Genomic DNA, 14,563 nt, shown 5'->3' on the forward strand with positions numbered 1-14,563 from the left:
ATTCTTACTAACATCTCAAGTGAGCCATCTGGGGCGAAAGCCATTCTTTGCAGCTTTTTCTCTCCAGCCTCCCAGCGCATTGGGATCCCGCAACCAGTTAGTGTCCTCTCCCCAGCCGTCAGTACAGGCAGCAGGAATCTTGCTGCAGACCTCTCCGGAGCTCCACGTGCTCCTCCACCACAGCCTGTACTGTCAAGGGAAGAATGGCTTCCAGGGGGTCTCCCCAGGTATTGTGCAAGGTCCTCCTGATTTACAGCTTCTGAATGGCTCTTGTGACCCTAGCCCACAGGACCTCTGACTCTTCAGGCTTAGTCTGTATTCTCATGTTTCTGAGTCCTTGTTCAGCAGCTGCTCCTCTGCTGACTCTGGACCTTTCTGGTTCTCAACAGCAGGAACAAGAGTGACCCCTTGTGTAGCATGTATTCCCAGGGGTTTCTCCATGTTGGAATGATTCACGCATGTCTGTGGGTGGGCCTCCACAGCCAGTGCATGGTGGGCCAATTGTGTCATTGTTTCTCTGTGCCATGGTAGTTCTCAACTGAGCGGCAGTGGCTGGTTTGAGGGCTGGTGGGCGCCAGCGTGCGCCGCTCTGCAGCTTCCCAGGTGCCGGGGGCCCTCCTTCCAGGCACCTGCGAGGCAGTGGGCTGGCCCAAAGACTGGCGCTCCGCAATGCGTGGCTTCCCAGGTGCTGGGGCCGCTCCTTCCGGATGTGGTATATCTGTCCATTTGTTTAGATGTTCTTTATGTTTTGTTAATACTGTTTTGAATGTTTTTTTTTTTTTTTGTATATAGGAGTTACATATATTTTGTAGATTTATTGTAAGTTTTTAATATTTTTGATTTTATGATAGTGTCATAAAAAGAAATTGCTTGTTCTAAAAATACAATTGATTTATATATCTGACTTTGTATCTAGCAACCTTTATTTCTTCTTTTCCAGTGTATATACTTTTTTCCATCTGTTTTATTTTGTTTTTTTTTTTGGTTTTTCTCCGGTACCGGGAACCGAACTCACGACCTTGCGCTTGCCAGGCAGGCGCTTTGCCGCTGAGCTAAATCCCCAGCCCCTTTCCATCTGTTTTAATATATAGCAACTTCAGTACAAAGTTGATGGTGGGCAGTTTTGTTTCTTCCTTATTTTAGAGGAAAGAAAACTTTCAATATTTTACCATCAATTATGATGTTTATTGTAATCTTTGTAACAGATACTTTTTGTCATGTTTCCTTTCTATTTCTAATATTCTAAGAGATTTAAAACATTATGAACAAATGTTGACTTGTATCAAGAACATTTGCTGCATTTATTGAGAGAATTATGTGATTTTTCTCTTTTAATCTGATAATGTGACAAATTATGTGAAATGCCTGTAGTCCCAGCACTTGGGAGGCTGAGATAGCTGAGATGGCTAAGGTGGCTGAGGCAGGAGGATTGTCATGAGTTCAAGGCCAGCCTGAACTACATAGTGAAAAACTATCTCCAACGAAGAAGTCAAACTTTCCCTCTTGGAAATCTAATTTTGTCAATTATATATTATCCTTTAACATAGTATTAGAATCAGTTTGCTAATGTTTTGGTTAGAATGTTTGTATCTATGTTCATGGGACATAATGGCCCAGAATTTTATTTTCTAGGTTTTGGTATTAAGATTATACTAGCTTCATAAAATGAGTTGGGGTTCACCTCTTCTCTGTACGAATTTGTGTAGGAGTAGTGTTATTTATTTTTTAAATGTTTGGAGAATTCATGGGTAAAGCCACCCGGGCCTGTGATTTCTTTGTGGGATGGTCTTTAGCTATGGGTGCAGTGTCATTAATAGATATAAATCTATTCAGATTTTTCTGTGTCAATTTTTATAGTTTTGCTTTACTAAGAATTTGTTTTTAAATTTTCTGTATCTTTAATATCTAGAGAATACCTGCATTTCACATATTACATTTTAAATGTTATGCTGGTTTCCAGTACTGGTGATTTGTGCCTTTTTGGCTAAATTTTAGCGCTTTTTGAACTCATTTTAAGAAACATGTTTTGGCTTTTCATATTCTTTATTAAATGTTTGTTTCCTGTTTTACCAATTACTTTGCTTATCTTTATTTTCCCTATGCTTACTTCCTTTGGGTTCCATATCCTGTTCTTTTCCCTTAAGATGGTTACTGACATGATTGATTTTTGAGCTCTTTGCTTTTCTGGTACAGATACTCAATTTACAGAGGGGTTATTTTCCTATAAACTAGTCATAAATTGAAAGTATGTTAATGCTGTGGTTTGAAGTGCCCTCCACAGCCCATGTTTTAAAAGGGTGGGGTTCCCAGCCTGTGATACCATTGAGAGTCTGCAGAACATTTAAGAGGCAGGGCCTACTGAGTGAAAGTTAGGTCATTTGAGGCATTCATAGGATATAATGTCCTTTGAAGCAGGTACTGGGGCTTTTACTCCCTCCTGTTTTTCTTTTTCTGCCACTTGGCCACCATAAACTGAATAGACCTCCTTTGCTAGAGGTTTCTATCGTAATATGTTATGCTACCCCTGGCCCAAAGCAAGAGGGACAAGCAACTGTAGATTAAACTTTTGAAACTGTGAGCCGGAGTAAACCTCTTTTTAAGTTTATTGTCTCAAATGTTTTCTCACAGTGACGGAAAGCTGACACAATTTAATACACATAGGCTACAGAATATCATAGTTTAGTAACATACTACATTGTAGAGTATCAGTGGTTTATCCTTGTGATCACATGGCTATGGCTTGTGCTTGCTGCCCAGCACCCACAAGAATATGCTACCACATATTGCTAGCCCAGGAAAAGGTCAAAACTCAATATTGGAAGCATAGTTTCTACTGAATCCCTATCACTTTCTTATGATTGTAAAGTTGAAAAACTGTAAGTTGAACCATGCTAAGTTGGGGACTGTATGTATATATGTTTAAGGCTATACTTTTTCTACTAGGAGTGTTGATACTTGTTATATTATAGGTCTTGATATGTTTTTTCTTCATTTTAAAATGTATTTTGACTATGATTTCTTTTACTCATGGATTATTTAGAGGTGTTTTCTTAGTTTTTGAACATTTTATGATTTATGGTTACCTTGTATATTTGTCACTTTCCCATTGCTGGGATGAAATACTTGATACCTGCAACTTACAGGAGGAGTTGATTTTGGCTCAGTGTTTTAGTGGGCTCAGTCCATGGTTGGCTGGCTCTAAGGCAGAAGCATCACAGTGGAAGGGCATGGTAGAGAAAAAACTGCTCAGGCCCCCATGGCAGCCAGGAAGCAGAGAGAAAAGGGAGGAGCAGTGGATAAAAATACACCCTTCTGGGCACTATCTAGAGACGTGCCTCTTCTGATTTGGCTCTGCCTCTTACTAGGTAATCCACATTAGGGGCTGGGGATAAGCTCAGTGGTGTAAGTGCCTGCCTTACAGCTGGAGCACAAGGTCGTGAGATCAATCCCCGGTACTGCAAAAAAAAAAACAAAAAACACCTGGGGCAAACTGGGTGTGGTGGTGCACATCTATAATCCCAGCACTCAGGAGGCTGAGGCAGGAGGATCACTGGGAGTTCAAGGCCAGTCTGATCTACATAGTGAGATCCTGTTGCAAAAAAAAAAAAAAAAAAACCTCCAGGAAGGCGGAGGTGGTAATCCACATTCAGCCACTGGGTTAGTCCATTGATGAGTATAGCACTCCTGTGATCCCGTCACTGTCCCAGGGGCCAGCTCTGAGTACACGAAACCTTTGGGGGACATTTCGGGTTTCAGCCATAACACCTTGCTTTTTATTTCTAGCTTAATTGCATTTTGATTAGAGAATCTACTGAATGGTTAGAATCATTGGAAGATTGTTGGATCTTGCTTCATGAGTCAACGTGTGATCAAGACTGTTAAAATGGCATGTACTTGAGAGCAGATTCTGCCATTTGTGGATGCAGTATGTTCTACTGACATCAGTTTTGTCAAGGTTTTTAATTTTATTGTTTTAGGTCTTCTAAGTCCTTTCTGAAATTTTTTCTCTTTTTTTTTCTAGTTATCAAGAGAGGTTTGTTAGTGTTTCATTAAAGTTGTAGTTTTATTCATCCTTTTAGTTTTATCAGTTTTTGCTTTGTATATTGTATGATTATTTTTACCATATGTATTACATGTATAACATATATATTAGATCTTCCTGATAGATTGACCTTTTTAACAACATAAAGTTCCTTTTGTCTCAAGTGATGCTTTTTGTCTAATGGCCACCTTTTCCTTTATTAATGTTTCCCAGCTTCCTTTTAGTTAATGCTTGAATATATATCTTCTTCATTCTCTTATTTTCATACCGTATGTGTGTGTGTGTGTGTGTGTGTGTGTGTGTGTGTGTTGAAAGTGATCAAACGCAGGACCTTGTGTATACTAGACAAGCACTCTACCACTGAACTACATTTCTAACCCTAAACTTTCTGTGACCTTATGTGTGTGTCTCATACACAGAACACCCTTGTTTTTTTTTCTTTAACTTTTGCCTTTTTGCGGGTGTATTTAATCTACTTATAAGTTTAATTTATATTCTTTTTTATTTTAAAGAGAATAAAAAAACCCAAAAATGATACACAATTCCAAAAGAAGATGATAGGAAATTAACAATGGTTGTTATATTGCATATTGTTATCTTCAAAGTAGTTGTTCAGATTACTAGATATATTTATTCTTGACTAATGATTTGGACCCTACTTTTATGTGTATTGGACCCTACTTTTATGTGTATTGGGCATTGATGTATTTTTCTTTGTTAAATGTCTGTTAAATATATTTTGTCATATATTTTTATTTTATTTATTTTTTTGTCATATATTTTAAAATTGAATTGTGTCATCTTATTTATGAGTCATAAGATTTTTTTTTTTTGAGACAGGGTCTTGTGTAGTAGATGCTGGCCTTGAACTTGGTATGTAGCCCAGGCTGGCCTTCAACTCACAGCAATCCTCCTTCCTCAGACTCACAAGTGCTGGGATTATAGGTGTATGTCACCATGCCAGATTAAAGTTACAAACATTTTTATATACTTCTTGGATATAAAGTCTTTGTCAGATATATACTATAATTATTTTTTTCTCATATTTGTGGTTTGCTTTTTAATTTTTTAATGAATTTTCTTTGAAGAACAAAAGTTTAAACTTTATGGGAGGTTGAGGTAGGAAGATCACAAGTTCAGCCCAGCTCAAGCAATTCAGAGAGACCTTGTATTTAAAAAAAAAGTCTGGAGCTATACCTCAGTGTGAAGGCCCTGGGTTTAGTCTCTAGTACCACAAAAGAAAAAAAAAAGTTTAGATTTTTTTTTAACTTTGGTGGTTAATTAATGTTCTTTTTCTAGTTTACTAAGATGGTAACTAAGATCATTAGTTTTAGTGTTTTTTGTTCTTTAGCACAAGCAGTTAAAACGAAATTTCCCTCTCTGCTACAGTCGTTGAATTTGGTACATTTTGATACTGTGTTTTTCATTATCATTAAAATAAAAATGTTTCCTTATTTCCTTTGTGTTTTCTCCCCCATCCATAGGTTGTTCCTGTCCAGATACTTGGGGTTTATCTGAATATTTCAGTGTTGTTTATTTCTAATTTAATTTCTTTATTTTCAGAGAACATACCCTGTAAGATCTCAATTCCTTGGACTATGTAGAGGCTTAGTTTGCGGAGCAGCATTTGGCCTGACACGGTGAATGTTCCATCATTTGGAAAAAAATATGTGGTCTATACTTGTAGAATGTGTTTTCTAGAAAAACCAGTTAGGCTAAGTGACTTTATAGTGTCATTCACATTTATATTTTTCTGATTTTTTTTTTTTCCTACTTGTCTACTTTTTTTTTTGAGAGGGAAATTAAAAAGTTTTAAGTGTAATTATAGATGTTCTTTTTCCTTTCAGTTCCACAAGTTTTGCTTTGTGTAATGTGAAGCTGTGTGTTAGGTACATACATATTTGGGACTATTTTATTCTCTTGAATTGCCTGATCCTTATGATAATATTTGTTAATACTCCTTGATTTAAAGTCTGTTTTTCTTGACATTAATAACTGTGTAAACATTTTAGCTTTATTATGTGTTACTACTACTCACTTGGTCTGTAATTTTCTACCCTTTTATTTTTAGCTATTTGAGTTTTTACATTTAATATACATACATCTCTTGTAGACAGCATATACTAGGTTTTTGCTGTGTTGTTTTACTTGTCCAATGATCTCTGCCTGTAGTTTGAGGTGCGTAATCCGTTTATGTATAATTCAGTACTATTGCTTATATTTAGATTTTCCAACTTGCTGTTTGTTTTTTATTTGTTGTTTGTTTCCTGTTCCTTCTTTTCTGCCTTATTTTGTATCAGTCAAATATTTTAAAGTCTACTCACAGCTAATGATAGTGTCAGGACTTGTATCTAGATGTCTTCCCCAAAGCCTCATGTATTCACAGGTGGAGCTTTTTGGAGGTAGCTGGATCTAGGGTATATGAATATGGATTACCTCACTGGTTATTTAGCATTATTCTAGGCATGTGTGGCACCACCCAAAGGCTTGTAGACTGAATGGGGATTGTAGTGGATTGACAACTGGTGGTCAGCTTATAACCCCCAGTTGAACTGAGTAAGCTTGGTGCTGGGTGTGAGAGGCCCACCTGGGGATTGTTGCCAGCAGCAGAAGAGGCAGAACTGGAGAAGGAAAAGTTACAGCTGTTGGAGGCAGAGAAAGGCTGTTGGAGCTGGTGGAAGCTGTAAGGAGCTGTTGGTTGATTTGGAGGAGCTCATCATGCTAGCTTTCCTGATGAACTTGGCTGTTTTCATCCTCCAAGGAGCTCAGGACCTTGTTGGCACTGAGAATGGCTTTGGTTCACCTTGGAGGAGCTCTGGTCCTCACTTTGAGCGTTGCTTCTGGCTCTGGAGGGGAAGATGGTGCACTGCCGGTCTCCTAGAGAAGCTTCCTGCGTTGGCTTCCCTGATGGGAACTCAGCCGTCTTGATCACTGGAGGAGCTTGGGACCTCACTGTTGCTGAGGATGGCAATGGTACCTTTCAGGAGAGCTCTGGTTCTTCTGGGTGTCACTTCCTGGCTCCAGTGCAGATCCCCCAGCCTGCTAGCACAGATCCTTCATCCTGCTGGCACAGGCTTTCTAGCTTCCACCACAGATGCTTGGGTTTTCCCAGGGCAGATCTGTGAAACAGGCCTGCATGGGACATTGTTATGGGCTCTGGGCCTCCAGTTGGACTCATGGGACGTATTGTTATGAGCTCTAGGTCTTAAGCTGGACTCATTCAAGACATTATCGCAGGATTCAAGCCCTCAGCTGGATTCTTGGTCTAGAGTGTGTAGATAGATTTCCTGCACTCTCTTATATATTGTTCTTTGGGTGACTATTATAAATAATCATATAAAATATGTATCCTGTATAATATTGTTTTCCCTTGCAAAATAACCCCCAAACCATAACAGGGATAAAAAGCAAAGGAGGACTGCTGCTTGCTGTTTCCTGCCTGCCTTACTCTGGACTGTTTCTCCTTTGCACCTGCTTTGCAGTGCTACCTTGCTTGTGAGCCAGCCAGCTATGGACTGAAACCTCTACACACTATGAGCTGCAATAAGCCTTTCGTCCTTCAACTTGTAGGTATTTTGTCCCAGCGATGAGAGCAGAGTTAAGTAGCTAAGACAGATAGAATGGTAGCTCTTCTACTGTTTTTAAGCATTTCCTCTGGGTATGGCAATATGCATCTTTAACATATCCAAATCTACCTATGGTTGATACTAAGTAATTTTTGTAAAACATGGGAAGGCAGCTATGCTCACCACTATACCACCAATGCCTGGCTGTAAAACATGGGAACTTCACAGTTATATGTCTGGCAAATTTCAAGTGGGTGTGATAAGAATATGGTGAATGTTTAAATAAAAAAAATTTATTAAAGTAAAAGATACATTGCCAGCAACCCTCCTCAGAATACTCCTGGTGCTTCTAACACACTTATTCTATCATTCTGGTCACTTTCTGAACTAACTCTGGAAGACCTCTTTTGCGAGCATCTTTAGTTGCACTGTTGTGGCTGCCTCAGGAGTTTGGACAGAGTTGACACAGTTTTTCACCATTTCATTGTCCTCTAACTAAGAATTTCCTGCTTCAGAGTTCTCACTGCTTTTCTATCTCTGCATTGTGTTCTCTGAACCTGTAGCTGGGAGGCTAGTGTTTTTCACTCATTTTCTGTGACTTTCTCCAGGGTAGCCAGATAGTACATTGCTTCATGGATCAATCCCAGTGTCACACACTCTGGGTCTAGCCACCTCTGAAAAACCCCAGCTTTGACTACATGAGGTGGTAGAGGGATATCTAGATAGAAGCCATCACAATTGGGAAATTTTCACCATTGTCTTTTTTTCTCAAGTAATATCATTTCTTTTCTATTAAGTTTATTGGTTGTAGTTTACATATACATAATCATCACATTCATCATAGGGAATCTGTACCTGTACTCAAGATATATTGATTCCTTTTTTTCCCTATTCCCCTCCCCTCCCTTCAGCCCTTCTTCCTGTCCTTATTTACAAAGCTTTGTTTCCATTTTATCCTTTTTTCCCTCATTTTTTCTTTTCCTTTCCTTCTTTTCTGCCTTTCCCCTCTCTAGTTCCCCTTTCCTTTAGAACAGTTTTTTCCTGTTTCATGGTTTCTGTTATACATTTTGGTTATTTACACTTGCAGTTTCTTACACAAGAGACAGTGGCAATATTTGTGCATGTATGTCCAATGAGTATGGTTTCAAAGGGTATCCATTTAGCTATAAATGTCTCAAGTTTATCCTTCTTTATGGCTGAGTAGTACTCTATTGTATAAAAATACATTTGTTTTGTCCATTTATTAATTGTTGAACATTTGGGTTATTTCCAAGATTTAGCTATTACAAACTGCTTTTGTAAACATGGGTGGGCATATATCACTGGTATAATGCTTTTAATTCTTTTGGGAAGAGACACAGAAAGGAAATAGCTGGGTCAAATGGGACCTTTAGTCCTAGTTTTTTGAAGAATCTCCACTCTGATTCCACAGTAGTTGTACCAGTCTACACTCCCACCAACAGTGGAGAAGTGTTCCTTTTTTTCCTCAGCCCTGCCAGCATTTGTTATTGATTGACTCCTTGATAATAATTAATTCTTTCTGGAGTGAGATAGAATTTCAGTGTTGTTTTAATTTGCAACTCTCAAATGATCAGTGAGGTTGAACATTTTTTTACATATTTGTTTGCTGTGTACTTCTTTATCTGAGAAGTGTGTATTCATCTCAGGTGCCCATTTTTGGATTGGGTCTTTAAATTTGCGGGGGGGTTCTGATTTTTTTCAATTCTTTATATGTTCTAGATTTTAGTTCTTTGTCTGAGGAACAATTGGCTAAAACTTTTACCTGCTCTAGGTTGTCTCTTCACTTTTGATTATTTCTTTGCTATGCAAAAGCTTTTCAAGAAGATGAGATCTGATTAATAAGATGAGATGTTGATTCTTCATAATATTTCCTGTGCAGTTGGGATTTTCTTCATTAAATCTTTGCCTACACCTATGCCTTCAAGAGTTCTACTTATTCTCTCTTCTAGTAGATTTAGTTTTTCTGTTTTAATGTTCTGATCTTTGATCCACTTCTATTTTAATTTAGTGTATTGTGATAGATACAGGTCTAGTTTTAGTGTTTGGCATATGGAAAGCTAGTATTTCCAGCACCATTTGTTAAAGAGGCTATCTTTCTTCCAGTGAATGTGTTTGGGCTCTTTAACAAAGATACGTTGGTGGAATTTGTTTAGAGTTGTTTGTGCATCTTCTAATCTGTTCCATTGATCCTCAGGTCTATTTTTTTGTTTTGTTTTTTTTTTTTCAGTATCATGCTATTTTTTATCACATTAGCTTTGGAGTGTAGTTTCAAGTCAGAGATTGTGATGCCCCTGCCTTGCCTTTGATGCCTGGAATTGCCTTTGCTGTTCTAGGTCTCTTATGCTTCTAAATGAATTTTAGGATTGTTTTCTCTAATTCTGTGAGATAAACTGTTGGAATTTTTATCAAAACTGCATTAAACATGTATAATAATTTTGGAAGTATGGCAATTTTCACTATGTTGTGTCTTCCTACCCAAGAGCAAGGGATATCTTTCCATTTTTCTGATATCCTGTTCGATCTCCTTTTTACAGAGCACTGTAGTTTTCAATGTAGAGGTCTTTTACCTTTTTTTTGTTAGATTGAGTCCTCAGTATTTCATGTTTTTTGGGGGATACTATGGTGAAAAGGTATTGTTTCCCTGATTTCTCTCTCAATGAGTTTGTTATTCATGTAGAGGAAGGGTATTGATCTTTGAGTGTTGATTTTGCATCCAGCTATGGTAATGAATTTGGCTCTTTTAGTGGAGTTTTTGGGGTCTTCTATGTAGAGTAAACTTCTTTCTTTCCTATTCTTATTCCTTTTCTTTCTCTTGTCTAATTGATCTGGCTAATGTTTTGAGAAGTATATTGAATAAAAGTGGTGACAGTGGACATCCCTACCTTTTTTTCTGATTTTAAAGTGAAAGCTTTCACTTTGTGTCCATTTAATATGACGTTGGCTATTAATTTGTCATGGATGGATTTTATCAGATTTGATAAAGACCATCTGTTCCATCTTGAATGGGGGTTAGACTTTGTCAGACACTTTTTCTGCCTGTATTAGATGTATTACAGTTTTTGTCTTTTGTTCTGTTAGTGTGGTATATTACATTTATTGATTTGTGTATGTTGAAACATCCCTGCATCCCTGAGATGAATCCTACTTGGGGATGGTATATAATCTTCTTGATGTTTTGCTGCATTCTGTTTACCAGTGTCTTATGGAGGATTTCTGTATCTATAACTATCAGGGAAATTGACCTGTAGTTCTCTTTTTTGTTTGTATTCCTTTCTGGTTTGGGTATCAGGGTAATGCTTGCTTTCAGGAATGAATTTGGGAGTATTGCTTCCCTTTCAGCTTCATTAAGGATAGAAATTGTGGCTTTATGCCTTCTCTTTTATTGTTGTGGAATTTAGCTGTGAATCCATCAGAGCCTTACCTTTTCTTTCTTGGTGGGCTTTTAGTTATGTTTTTACTTTCATTGACTGATATTATTTTATTTAGAATTTTTATATCTTCTTGATTGAGCTTTGGTAATTCATATGTTTCTAGGAATATGTCTATTTCTTCTATGTTTTCCATCTTTTGGACTACAAGTTCTCAAAGTAGGTATTAATCTTCTGGATTTCTGCAGGATTTGTTGTGATTTCCAAACCCTTTTCATTCCTAATTGTATGAATTTGACCTTTTCTTTCCTTTTTTTTGATGACATTGGCTAAAAGTTTGTCAATTTTATTTAATCTTCCATAGAACCAATGCTTCAATTCATTGATTCTTTGTATTATTTTTTAGTCTTCATTGCATTATTTTCTATTGTAATCTTTATAATTTCCTCCCTCCTATGAGCTTTGAGCTTGACTTGCTGCTCTTTTTCTAGAAGCTTGAGGTTTAACATTAGGTTGTTTATTTGAGATTGCTCTGTTTCTCTCATAGGGGAATTCACTGCTATCAATTTCCCTTTTAGGCCTGCTTTCATTGTTTCCCATAAGTTCAGGTTTGTTATATTGGCATTATTTGTTGTAGAAACTAATTTCTTCTATAATTTAATCTGTGACCTATTGGTTGTTTAAGAGGGTATTATTTAATCTATGTTTTCATGACTTTCTTGTGCTTTCTTTTGCCATTGTTTTGCAGTTTCGTTGTACTGTGATCGAATAATATGCATGGCATAATTTAAATTCCTTTGCATTTACTTAAGCATATTCTATGGGCTAGTTTCTGGTCTGTTTTGGAGAATATCCTGTGTGCAGCTGAGAAGAATGTGTGTTTGATGTTGTAGGTTAGAACACTATATGTAGTCCATTTGTTCAAAAGTTTGGTTGAGTTCTAATATTTCATTGTTGATATTCTTTTTCTCTAGTTCAGCTGTCTATTTGTGACAGTGGGGTATTGAGTTCCCCCAATATAACTGTATTAGTACTTATTTGATTTTTTTGTGTCCATTAGTATTTATTTTATATAGTTGGGTAAGTGGGTATTTGGTGCATATAAATGTATGATAGTTATCTCTTCCTCTTGGAGTATTCCCTTAACAAGTATGTAGTGATGACCTTCTTTGGCTCTCTTCATTACTCTTGGTTTGAAATCCACTTTGTCTGCAAATGGAGTAGTTACCCATGCTTTTTTTCTGGGTTACTGTCACATAGAGTATTGTTTTTCATCCTTTGACTTTCTGTGTATGAATTAGTTTTTGACTTAAATATGTTTCTTATGTGAAGCATATTATTAGATCTTGCTTTTTGATCCATTCTGCCAGGGTGTTTCTTTTGATTAGTGAATTGAGAGCATTGACATTGATGGTTATAACTGATATGTATTACTTATCCTTGTCAGGTAATTTTCCTGTTGTTGGCTGCATTTTGTTCCCCTCTCTGTTTAATTGCTTTCCTTGCCTGGTGGATTCACTCTGTTGTGGTTCATGCAGTTGTAATCCTTATTATTTCTTTCTGGAATATCCTTCAGAACATTTGGGAGTGCTGGTTTCATGGTTATGAATTTCCTCATATGTTCTTTGTCTTCAGAATATCTGTGTGTGTGTGTGTGTGTGTGTGTGTGTGTCTGTCTGTCTGTCTGTGTGTCTGTCTGAGACAGGGTTTCACTATGCAGTTCAGGCTGGCTTTGAAATCACTTTGTAGCCCATCCTGGCCTCAAATTTGAGACAGTCCTCATGCCTCACCCTCCTGAGTGCTGAGATTATAGGCATGTGCCACCATACCCGGCAGAAGTATCTTATTTCTCCATCAGTTTTAAGAAATTCTTTTTTTTTTTTCCTTGTTGGCCCCTCTCCAAGATGGCTACTAGCCCATTGCCCTCTCCTGGGGGATGTCTGAACCTCAGTCACTCACCAGGCACTACAGTCTGCTGTGTCCATTGCTTTATTCTGGTACATTTCTCTGTGGAGGAATCAAACTCATGACCTCCTGCTTGGCACACAGGCACTGTGCTGCTGAGCTATATCCCAGGTATCTCCATGAGTTTTGAAAGATAGCTTTGCAGGGTACATCATTCTGGATTGGAGGCTATTTTTGTTTAGAGCTTGAAATACTTCGCTGTAAGCTCTCCTTGACTTGAGGGTTTGTGTTGAGAAGTTTGCTGTGATTTTGATGGGCTTTCCAGTATAGGTGATTTATCTTTTCTCTAACATCTTTTAATATTCTGTTCTTGTGTTGAATTCCTGGGATCTTGACTATAATATGCCTTGGTGCAGATTTTTTTATCATGGCTAATTGGAGTTCTATATGCCTCTATTATGGTATGTAAAATTCTTTTTCCTTCTTGGGAAATTTTCTGCCATGTCATCTGTGAACAGTTTTTTTTAATGTCATTTGTGCTCTCTCCTGCTTTTTTCATTGACTCCAATCAATCTTATATTATTCTCCTTTGCAGTATCTAGCAGCTGCTAAATTGATTTCTTGTGATCTCTTACTATTTTTAGGAAATCTTCCTTTTCATGATCACTAACCACAATCACAATCCTGTTTTTCATATCTGAAATTGTTTCCTCACATTTGCTCGTTCTGCTGCGTATACTTTTAGTGGAATTTTTAATCTCCTGAATATCTGTTTGAAGCCATAGATTTCTTTCCTATATTGGGCCTTCATGATTTCCATCATTTTCCTAACCTTTATTTTTTAATCTGTATTTGCTTTATAGTCACTAAGCATGCCTTTCGTTATGGACACCATCTTTATAGTTTTCTGAGAAATTATTTCTGAATTGATTTTTTGTAGAGCCTCATTCATCTGTTTTGTTACATCCACTGTTACCACTATAGAGAGTCCCAGGCAGGTGGCTTTTGGATTTTTCTACCTCATTTCCCATTGGCTTTGCCTTTGGTGAGCTGGGCATCTGGGGTTGCATCTTATTTAAGTGTTTTTATTTTTTATTTTTTTAGTTTAATTTCTGGATTGATGCTTATAAATTGCTCATATTTAGAGCTTTTAATAAATGACCACTTTTCAGAAGTGTCTTCTAGATGTAGCTGCCTTTTGGGTTTTGAGCCTGTTGTAAGATCCTACCTCTTGAATTTACTGGGGATGAGAATATGCTGCCTCTCTAGCCCAGCCCCTTGTTCTTTGGCCCTGGCCTATACTATTTTTATGAGCCTTAGACAATCTTAGTTTTGGCATACCAGAAGGAACAACTAATTAGAACAGTTATATCACTTTGGCTAACATGGTACAGTCAACAATAACAATAGCATCAAACACAGTCCAGAAAATGACAAAATGAGGTAAGTATTAATTTTCCACCTTTAATTGTATATACTAGATTTGTGTTATATAATAAAATCTAAAACAAACCAGAAAATTGTATTTAGTAAATAAGCCCTCAATACTACAATTTTACCCTCGGGGGAAAAGATTTAAAAGGGGTAAGGTAGGGGAATAGAGAAATAGGAGGAGGAGGAGGAGGAGGAGGAGGAAGAGGAGGAAGGGGAGGGGGAGGAGG

General features: G+C 37.4%; 1 protein-coding gene across 8 annotated transcripts in view; it reads left to right on the forward strand.

Annotated features, from left to right (window-relative positions):
- The window catches only part of Oma1 (OMA1 zinc metallopeptidase), an 87,389-nt gene that overhangs the window by 22,152 nt on the left and 50,674 nt on the right, over window positions 1–14,563 (forward strand). The window contains exons 8-9 of one of the 8 annotated variants that reach the window (XR_001236706.1): window positions 3,784–3,955; window positions 5,606–5,682. The exons of 6 other annotated variants lie outside the window; for them this stretch is intronic. The gene's annotated coding sequence lies outside the window, so the exon portion shown is untranslated. The remainder of the gene's footprint in view (window positions 1–3,783; window positions 3,956–5,605; window positions 5,683–14,563) is intronic. One more of the 8 variants, XR_263188.2, reaches the window with a different exon arrangement.

Source organism: Chinchilla lanigera, unplaced genomic scaffold (assembly GCF_000276665.1).
Source record: "Chinchilla lanigera isolate Chin_1 unplaced genomic scaffold, ChiLan1.0 scaffold00063, whole genome shotgun sequence".
NCBI classification, from domain to species: Eukaryota; Metazoa; Chordata; class Mammalia; order Rodentia; family Chinchillidae; genus Chinchilla; species Chinchilla lanigera.